This window comes from Grammomys surdaster, unplaced genomic scaffold (assembly GCF_004785775.1).
Source record: "Grammomys surdaster isolate TR1022 unplaced genomic scaffold, NIH_TR_1.0 174, whole genome shotgun sequence".
NCBI lineage: Eukaryota > Metazoa > Chordata > Mammalia > Rodentia > Muridae > Grammomys > Grammomys surdaster.
In genome coordinates this window covers 13,848,972-13,859,927 of record NW_021604622.1, presented here as the reverse complement: position 1 = coordinate 13,859,927, position 10,956 = coordinate 13,848,972, and the positions used below count along the sequence as shown (strand labels likewise).

Sequence of the window (10,956 nt, the reverse complement as noted above, 5' to 3'; positions counted from 1 at the left end):
GTGCACATTGGTCATAGTTGCTGTCATAGCAAACAGCAAAAGTTAACTATATTATTTAATATATTCTTGAACATAGTGTGTGTGTGTGTGTGTTTGTGTATTCATAGAAGAGTGCATATACCCTTGGAGCAGGAGTTTCTGTACTTGGGACCAGAACTAAAAACCTGTAGTCTTCTGCAAGTTCAAGGAGAATTTTTAAACAATGACCCATCAATCCAGCCTTCTGTGCTGGGGAACAATTCAAAGAACTGCAGCTTCTCCAAGGTCATGAAATATAAACACTTTAATTTACTTAATGGGAACACACACACACAATTTAGTCTAATAAAAATCTCACTTATCTGAGCAGAGCTAATATAATGTAAAATAATTGCAAGATGTTTATTATAGCATCCTTAGTCCTAAATGGAATGCAAATGAAAATAACAGTGAAATGTCAGTACATCACTGCCAAAGTCTAACACAAAAATAACATACTGCAGAGAATGTAGAGAACAAAATTACTCATATAATAATGGTTAAGGCACAGAATAGTTCATTCACAAAAGTAATTTGATGGTTCTCTTTAAACTAGGCATGGGTGAACCATATGGTATAGCAACTGCACTTTCAAGAATTTCTGCTAAAAATGAAAATCTATGTTCACACAAAATCTTGTACATGATCGTTCACTATATTCAATTCTTTTTAAAAAAGATAACCTCTTAGACATCATCCAGCAGACAATAACTCAATCAGTTCCATGAATACTACGGATTATTTCTCAGATGGTTCACAGTGTCAGCTTAACAGAATGGAAAATTAACCAGGGAGACAAACTTATGACTATTTCTATAAGAAAGTCTTGAGATTGGGTCATTTAATGTGAGAATACTAGCTTTAACTCTGGGAAGCATTATTCCATGAGCTGAGATCTCAAACAGAATAAAAAAGGAGAAAATGAACTTAGTATTGACATTCATCTCTACATTACCTGACTCCTGATACAGTGAACTGTTGCCTCAATATCCCGCTGCCCTACTATCCATTCAATGACAAAGTGTACCCATAAATTCTGACAAGAAAGAAGAAACCCTTGTTCCACTTAGTTGCTTTTGCCTGGAATTTTGTCCCACAATCAAAAAATTACTCACTCTATTTCTCTTTATATATATATATATATATATATATATATATATATATATATATATATATTAACATCAATGATGAGATCAATTATAATGTCAATTACTCACAAACAGTCCATAAATAGGTGAAAATGCTATTCCAGTTTTATAAATGGGCAAAGGAAGCATGAGAATTGACAAAATTAGCTTCAGAGAATTAATAAATGAGAGAGCCTATATTTAAGTCTTAGTTACTTGCACCCACTTTTACCTTTTTTTTAATAGTTGGTATCTCAGGGGTACTAAATGTAATATAGTATTTCAATGTGAATTGAGAGTATAAGGCTTGAAAAACTTGGGAGTGGGGGAAGCCATTATGAACTTCTTCAGCAGATTATGGTGAGAAAACAAAAAGCATGAAAGACCGGACCATAATGTGATGTTGCCAAAGAATCAAATAAGCACATGACAATTTAAGCTTTGTAGTATGTAGAGGCAGGATAGGAGCAGAAACAACTGGAAAAAATTGCTTGATTACAATAGAGAAACATCTTAAGACGTTAGAATGGCCACATGGGAAAGTAAAAGTGTTGAGAACAGAAGAAGGAGAAAGTTGGTAACATCAATGATAAAAATGACTGATGTTGGACATCAGTTACTAAGCATAAACCATTCTGACACTAGCATTTTACATTATTAGAGACCAAGTACTGCCTTCGGGGTATTTCCATGAAACTGGCTTCTTTCCGGAGTTGGAGTTCAATGCACTCCCTAGGATCTAGGAATACTGACAAGTGACTTCCCTCACATGCCAATTCTCTTTGGGAAGTGTGTTTTAACTCAGAAAGTCTCTGAATGACTAAAGTGATGTCAAGACCCATGTACTTGCTACAAAGAATGGAAACCCTTCGGAGTTTTCCCTGCTTTATATATCTGTCTAGGCCGTTGAGGCCTTTACCCTGGCTTCATCACTGTTTGGAGCACCTCCAAGTTTGCTCTGCAAATATCCCAGTGATTGCCTTGGAAATTCTAGCATTATTCCATCTGTTTCCATGCAAAACAATCTGTGATGGATAGTATGTTCATAAAATAATCATAAAAAATGATCATTTTTTTATCCTTCTTGACATAAATGGATTATTTAACATGTAATGTGATATTTGTATTTAGCTACTATCTGATTAACAGGACTGCTTTAACTTAAATCTCCTAGCAACATCACACAAGAAATAATGTCTGACATCTGGGATCCGTGATTTGACTTCTTTTTGGGTTCTGGCCTGTGCTTGACAATACCTTAAGAACTCTTTTTTTTATTATTATTATTTTCTAATTACTTATTGAGCCTATCAATTCTCTACCTTCTATGTTAATTTATTTGAGCCCATCTTTTATAATTTAGCAGTTTTATTTTATGTTTTGTTCTATGCCTCCATATTCTAAACATTAGAGTCATCCTTGTAATATTTAACCTTCAATTTAATACTTCTAAACTCAGAAGTTTTTTCTTGCTTTTCAATTACTTACAGATAAAAATAAATTACAGGACTATACAATAAATACATCATTTTATATCATCCCATTGTTATGAGAAACACATATACATCAACACAACCACAGCACAGAAATTTAAATAAAATAAAGTAGAAGAAAGCATATGAGTAAGTAAAATAAGCCCACAACTTCACTATCTCACAATTACTACAATAAAAACATCTCAAATTGATCACAGAATTTGTTCTTAACCTGAAGCTATTCATCCCTCGACAGAAATCAAGCTGAAAATCCTTATAAACTTTTATTAGATTAGGTTGGATCTTAGGTGTGATTATAAAAGACAAAGCATTGGATGATTTTTATCAAACTAAAACAAAAATGTCCAGAAAAGACCTCATTAAGAAAATGAAAATGAGCCTAGTCTTTAATGGCCGAGCCATCTTTCTAACTGAGATTGCACATTACATCTGTCAGAATACCAAAGATCAAAAACAAGTGACAGTTCATGCTATCAAAGCTATGGAGAAAGGGGAACACTCCCCAGTTGCTGGTGAGAGTACATAATTGTACTGCCACTGTGGAAATCAAAACAAACTTTTGATTCATTTGATTCACCAAAAATCTGGTACTCGATCTACCTTAACACCCATCTATATCACTCTTGGGCATACACCCAAAAGAATCTCACCCTATCCTACCACTTGCTCAACTATGCTCATAGCAGTAACCTTATTAGTAATAAGCAGAAATTGGAAACACCATAGATAGCCCTCAATTCAAGAATGAATAAAGAAAATGTGATACATTTACAAAGTGAAGTATTACTAAGACATTAAATACAATGTCATCATTAAATTTGCAAGCAAATAGGTGGAACTAGAAAAAAAATCCTCTGAGTGAAGTAATGCAGACCCAGAAAGACAAACATGGCCCAGAAAGACAAACACGGCATGTACTCACTTTGAAGTGGATATTAGCTGAAATGTAAAAGATAATGATGCCAGAATTCAGTGACCCTGAAAGGCTAAGTTCCAAAGACAAGACAATGAAGGATGCATAGACCTCCCTGGGTGCCAAAGACCAGCTTCAGCTTGGAGAAGGTTTCTTAGGATGGCGGGTGTGTCTAGAAGCTGAGAAAACAAGCAACTGGAAGTCAAATTATGGGTTCAAGCTGGTGGCCTATGTTCTGCTAGAGACAGCTTTCCAGCCTCTCTCTCTCTCTCTCTCTCTCTCTCTCTCTCTCTCTCTGATCTGCTTTCTCTGGAGATCTCTAGACATGTCTATTTTCTGCTCAAGATAGCTCTCCAAGTGGTTCTCTCTTGCTATCATAAACACTTTCTCTGGATAGTTCATCTCGTACAGATCATAAACCCAGTGTTTTATTTTACATATCAATCCACTCATCTACTTCGGGTTTCCTTTTTATTATCCTATGAATCAGCATCCCATTAATTATCTGGAGACAGCAAGCACACATTTTCTTTTAACATTGCAAAAAGAATTCGAAGATCTGCCTGTCTCTGTTAGTACAGAGCATATCATGTCTGTTGGGGCTCCACCCTGAAATTACCATTTCTACCACACAGGGGCCTGGACTCACTGTGTCCCAGGCTGACCTTGAACTCAGGAATTGCCTTTGTATCTTTCTGACTAGCTGGGTCACTAATGCAATTATCTTTGTTCCTTTAGACTCATAAAGCCCCTCATATAATTTATATTCCATGTCTATTTTTTGCATTGTTGAGAAAAGTTATATTTTTCAAATTCATGTTTTTAGAGTTCTTTTCAACAGCCTTAAAGGCTGTCCTGAAGGTCCTAGCATTTACCATTTTGCTAAGACATTAGCCAAACTTTCTCCTCCTGGACTTATGCTGTTCCAGATTACAACAGAGACATTATCTTTAACAGGAAGGACATTCATTGAAGGAGGAATGCAAACTATGAACATTATTATACAAGGAAGCCTTATGCCTGTGGCAGTCATTGACACTTGAGACCCATGTCCACTGGCCTTGTTCTGGGGACAGGGACCATGTCAATCTGTCCCCACCAAGGCCATGCCTGACTGGACACCTGTGATTGTAAATACAATAGATACTGAAGAAGGACTCAAATTAGGCTAGAGGGATAAGATAGGGAGAGAATAAATGGGGAGAGTACTGGGAGAAACATCAGGAACTGCAGGGCCATTTGGGACCAAGATAGAAACCTAGTGCAATAAAAACTCCCGAGAATCCATTAGGGTGAACCTAGCTATGACTCCGAGTAAAGGCAGATACAGAACCTGAATCAATCTTCTCCTATAACCCTCAACACTTCCAGTGGGGCATTTGGATACCAACTCAGACACAAAACCTTTTACCTACAATTTGTCTTGCCTACAAGGTATGCTGGGGTAAAGGTAGCTCAGAAATTGTATAACCAATGACTGCTGCATCTTGAAACCTATGCCTCTTGAGGGAACCCATCCATGACATTGCCTGGAGGAGCAGAAACCAGAGGCCTGATGGCCCTAAGGTAGAACCAAATACTCCCGGCCAGAAAAGAAAAAAAAAAAAAACAGTCAGTAAAATGATTCTGCTAGGCATTCAGCATCTGATAGAAACAGATGCAAAGGTCCACAGTCAAACATTAGACAGAGCTATGGGAATCCTGCTAAAGAGAGGGAGGAAAAACTGTAGAAGCCAGAGGAGTCAAGGACACCACAAGACAAAACACAGACTCTACAATCCTGGGAATTACTAAAACTGAGCTGTCAATCAGGGGCTCTGATGGGTTGAACTTAGCCCCTTGGTATATATGTTATCCTTGTGTGTAGCTTGAGTTTTTGGTTGACCCCTAACAGAAGTAGCAGGGACTTTTTCAAAGCTTTTGCTGGCTTCTGGAGATCTTTGTCCTCCTACTGAGTGGCCTTGTAGAGCCTTAACATGAGGTAGGTGCCTAATCTTATTGCAATGTGATATACCATGTTTGGTTGATATCCCCAGGAAAACTGCCCTGTCCTGAAAGGAAACTGAGGAGATGTGGATGGGGATGGAGGTGTGGGGATAGAATAGGTGGGGGAGCAGAGGGAAGAAGGGGAAACTGCACTTGTGATTTAATATATAAAATAATAAATTAATAAAAATGAATATATATGATGGAAAAAATTTTTGTATAATATACATATGTAAGTTTTAATCATATATGTTTACATATTTGTGTATTGAATGTATATATATCCAAACACACACATATATATATACTAAAGATAAATTTATATATATATGTATATATGTATATATATATATATATGTGTGTGTGTGTGTGCTTGTGTATATATATATCATATATCATATATATATATAATGAGAAACATTTATATATACATATGTAAGGTTTAATCATATATATGTTTACATATATGTATATTGAATATATATGGGTATACAAACACACACACACATATATATGGTACATAAATATTTATATTTATGTATATTTATGTTTATACATCCTGATAGAGGATGGAAGATGGGAAAGAATGCAACTCCAATTCAATTTAAAGTACATTTTTTTAAAAAGCCATATCATATCTCAGTGACTATGAAGAAAATATTTTGAAGATTCTTTTTTTGCCTCATGAAGAAATTATGTGTTTGAGTATACATGCAAGCTTAATCTAATCACAACATTTACATAATATATTCATGTATTGAAAATCACACTGCCATGTTTTAATGTACAATTTTGTGGTTTTGAGTATAAGTTAACCAATAAATTTAAATTTCTCTGAAACGATAAATGAAATTTAGTTCGTGGTGAAATAATACTCAGCCACACAAAGCAACAGACTGACTTGAAACAATATGAGATGTGAAAGTAAAGGAATTTGAACACAAAACATAATGACTTGCATTATGGATGATTTATATCTCTAAAACAACATAGGAAGTGATAAGTAGTTAGAACACCTAACCACAGTTAACCTAAAGGAGTTTGCCTGTGAATTGAAATGTACAAAACATAACCTGGGAGACTAATTGTCCAACTTTGTACAACTAGTCAATATACTAGGCTTACATGGGCATGTTTTAACAGCTTCATAAAAAACAATAAAACAAAAAAAGTGATGTGTGCTGTAGTACCTAAGGCTATAAGTAAATTACATTAAGAACTTGGTTTATACACACTCAAGAGACAACTATCACCAGTAAAACAAATATATCTATACACAAAGAGGCAAAAAAGACACATGGCACTTTTTCGTATGTGAAGATATTTTTGTAAAATAGAGTGAGCTACAATGGTTCTCGGTTTATTTCTAGATGTTATTTAAAGATAGTCCAGCGAGGAGTGAATAAAAAAATATCTGTTCTAGTCTTATGTATATGAACATTTTGCCATCTGTTGGTGGTAGTGGTGTTTTAGGAGATGTTGGCTTTGCTAGAGGAAGCATGCAACAGACGCTAGGTTGTGAATAACAGCAAAACATTGGATCGTCAAGACCACTGCAAGTGGGCTTTGATTGCTAATACAGTCTTGCCTCACTTGCAGCTAGCTCTGTTTACTCTTTATAGCTAAAGACATAATCTCCCAGCTATATTCCGCTCTCTGTTGTCATTGTCCTCTCAGGCATTATGGCTTTTCCCTCTGAAATTATAAGTCCAAATAAACCCTTCCTTATATAAGTTGCTTTCTGGCCATGATATTTTAACACAGCAATAGAAAAATTACTGAAAGGTGGCCAATGGAAAGTTAAGAGGACATATCAAGAGTTGAATAACATGAAGTTTGAAACTCTCCTGGAAGAACTTGCATGATTTATGGAGATATGTAGATTAAATCCTTAAATTATTGTGGGTCAACTTCCAGATGGGTCCCACGAGGATCTCTGACCGGGCTGAGGACAGGGTGCAATTGGCGGCTGCCTAGCTTCCTCTGTCCGCGGGTGGCCCAGGAGGGATGACGGTGGAGGAGGGCAGACTGGAGAGTCTGCTTCTGCCCCTGCCACCAACCGCATCTCAGTGTCTCAGCAGCAGCAGAGAGGGGGAATGTGTTACAGCTCTTTTAAAAGTGTTACAGCTCTTTGAAGTGCTTCGGAGAGGCACTGGCTGGTTGGCGAAGAGGGGAGGGACCATGAATGAAGCTCTCAGACGCAGGGAAAAATCTCACACACCTTTGCTTTTGAGCTTGGCCTATATATACGTATAGTTTTGGGGTGGGTTAAGGTCTGACAGCAGGTAACCCCTATTGGCTTGGTCTGAGAGCTTGGGAATGCCTCATCTGCACGATGGTGCTACTCCTATGTGATCAATGACCATGGACCTCTCTCTGGGAGGGATTGTGAAGAGCTGAAGCTGAAAGAGCCAGATGTCTGGGAAAAGCCCGAAGCACCTTCCGTCCCAGTGGCCTTCTTCAGGCCAGTGTTCCAGGGTTCTAGAGCTCTTCTACCAGGCTTTCCAGCCTTTTCTTATAGCTCATTGACCCACAAATTATCTTTAGCTGGTTACACGGGCAAGCTTGATTACGTGAAAAGCACTGTATAAATGTCATTTGCTTCAGGAAAGCATTGATTAAGGTTCCTTAGACAAAGTTTCTTTGTAAGAAAATGAGGGTGGTAATATGTAGATAAACATAGTTTCTGTCACTGAGAAAAAAACCTGGTTATAGGAGCAGACTTCTACCTGTACATCTTTCACTTCATGAAGCTGGAATTAATAGTGTTATTTATTTATGTTTTATTAAATATAATTACAGGGAAACCGGGATACAATCCACAGACCTGAAGTAACAAGGAGGGGCCAAGGGAAGATGCTTGAATCTTACTTAGACGGAGAAATAAAATAGATATCTGAAGTAGATAAAGGGAGGGAACTAGGTCAGAGAGGAATGGGTTGGGGACAAGGGTGGGGGTGAGGAGTGGGTAGGGGGAAGGCTGAGAAAAAACAGAAATTAATGTGTAGGGCAACTCTGGGACAGGAGGCTTCCTCAAATCTACAGGAGTGACCCTAGCTGTCACCTCTGCCAGCAGGGAATATGGAGGCTAAAAATGTCACTTCCTGTAGATAGGTGAGACTTCCAGTGGAGGGAGGAAGATACACTCAAAACTTTCAACACAAAAGCTCTCCTGTCTACAAAAAGTTTGGGGATAAAGATTGGACAGACTGGTGTCGGGGCTGCCCCCCACTCACCTCGCGGCTGCTCTCCCCCCTCCCCAACACACACACACAGCCGGGCATTGATGGTAATGTATGCAAGGAAACAGCAGAGACTCAGTGATGGCTGTCACGACCAGAGGGGGTACTCTCAGCCTTTCCAGGCACTTAAGTATTCGTCAAAGAGTCATCCCAGTAGTGGTGATCACAGACATGAAAAGATGCGAGACACCGCAGATCCTTCACCACCAAACAAAATGTCGCGGAGATCTAATAGCCCTGAGAACAAATACAGTCACAGCATAGGTCACAATAAGGCCAAAAATGTGCACACTCAGAGAGTTAGAGAGAGGGAAGGTGGGACCAGTTTCTCTCCATAAGAAAATTCACATAACCACAGTGCTCTTCATAGTTCAAATTCACATTCTTCTAATCCAAGCAATAATCCAAGCAAAACTTCAGATGCACCTTATGATTCTGCAGATGATTGGTCTGAGCACATTAGCTCATCTGGAAAGAAATACTACTATGATTGTCACGCAGAAGTTTCACAGTGGGAGAAACCAAAAGAGTGGCTTGAAAGAGAACAGAGACAAAAAGAAGCAAATAAACTGGCAGTTAATAGTTTCCCGAAAGACAGGGATTACAGAAGAGAGGTGATGCAAGCAACAACAACTAGTGGGTTCAATGGTGGAAAATCTACTCCAGGAGACAAGTCGGTTTCACATTCTTGTACAACTCCTTCCACATCTTCAGCCTCTGGCCTGAACCCTACATCTGCGCCTCCAACATCTGCTTCAACAGTACCTGTTTCTCCAGTTCCACAGTCAACAATACCTCCATTACTTCAGGACCCAAATCTTTTTAGACAGTTGCTTCCTGCTTTGCAAGCCACGCTACAGCTTAATAATTCTAATGTGGACATATCCAAAATAAATGAAGTTCTTACAGCAGCTGTAACACAAGCTTCCCTGCAGTCGATTATCCACAAGTTTCTTACTGCTGGACCATCTGCTTTCAACATCACCTAGCTGATTTCTCAAGCTGCCCAGCTTTCTACACAAGCCCAGCCATCTAATCAGTCTCCAATGTCTCTAACGTCTGATGCTTCATCTCCAAGATCCTATGTGTCTCCAAGAATAAGCACACCTCAAACTAACACAGTCAGTCCCCATTAAACCTCTGATTAGTACTCCACCTGTTTCATCACAGCCAAAGGTTAGTACTCCAGTAGTTAAGCAAGGACCAGTGTCTCATTCGGCTGCACAGCAGCCTGTAACTGCTGACAAGCAGCAGGGTCATGATCCTGTCTCCCCACGAAGTCTTCAGCACTTAAGCCAGAGAAGTCCATCACCTGCTCCAAATCATACTTGTAGTAGTAACGCATCAACTGCAACTGTTGTACCACAGAATGCATCTGCTAGGCCTGAGTGCTCATTAACACCTACTCTAGCAGCACACTTCAATGATAATCTCATAAAACATGTTCAAGATGGCTTGCAGACCTTGCAGAGAAACAGGCATCAAGATTGCATGAAGAAGCCCATAATATGGGAAGTGTACACATGTCAGAAATATGTACTGAGTTAAAAATTTTGAGATTATTAGTTCGAGTATGTGAAATTCAAGCAACTTTGCGAGAACAGAGGATACTATTTTTGAGACAACAAATTAAGGAACTCGAAAAGCTAAAAAATCAGAATTCCTTCATGGTCTGAAGATGTGAATAATTGCACATGATCTCATAGAGGAGCTGTAAATCTGTTGCCCAGTCAGAACACTTTGAGCTGCATTTAAGTAGACCATGGACTGTTAAGCTGGGCAAATGAAATGACATGGGGACGGGGTCTGTGAGAGTCAATTCAGGGGAAAGATACAAGATTGATTTGTAAAACCCTTGAAATGTAGATTTCTTGTAGATGTATCTTCACGTTGTAGATACGTTTTGCAGAGTGAAGACATGGGAAGCCATGTGTAACAGAGCTTAGACATCTGAAACTAATCAATGCTGAGGTGGCTAAATACCTAGCCTTTTACATGGAAACCTGTCTGCAAAATTAGCTTTTAAAAAAATAAAAAATTTGGGGGGTTAATTTATCATTCAGAAACCTTGCATTTTCAGAAGTCCAGTGCAAGCACCAGGTGATGTGTGTCTGAGGATACGATTTTGAACCTTATGAGCAGTGTACAAATATCATGAGACAACTGAGCAGCAC

At 38.5% G+C, this 10,956-nt stretch overlaps 1 pseudogene; it reads left to right on the top strand.

Annotated features, from left to right (window-relative positions):
- The first annotated feature begins 8,796 nt into the window (after window positions 1-8,796).
- LOC114621421 lies at window positions 8,797-10,696 on the top strand (annotated as a pseudogene).
- Window positions 10,697-10,956: the final 260 nt, after the last annotated feature.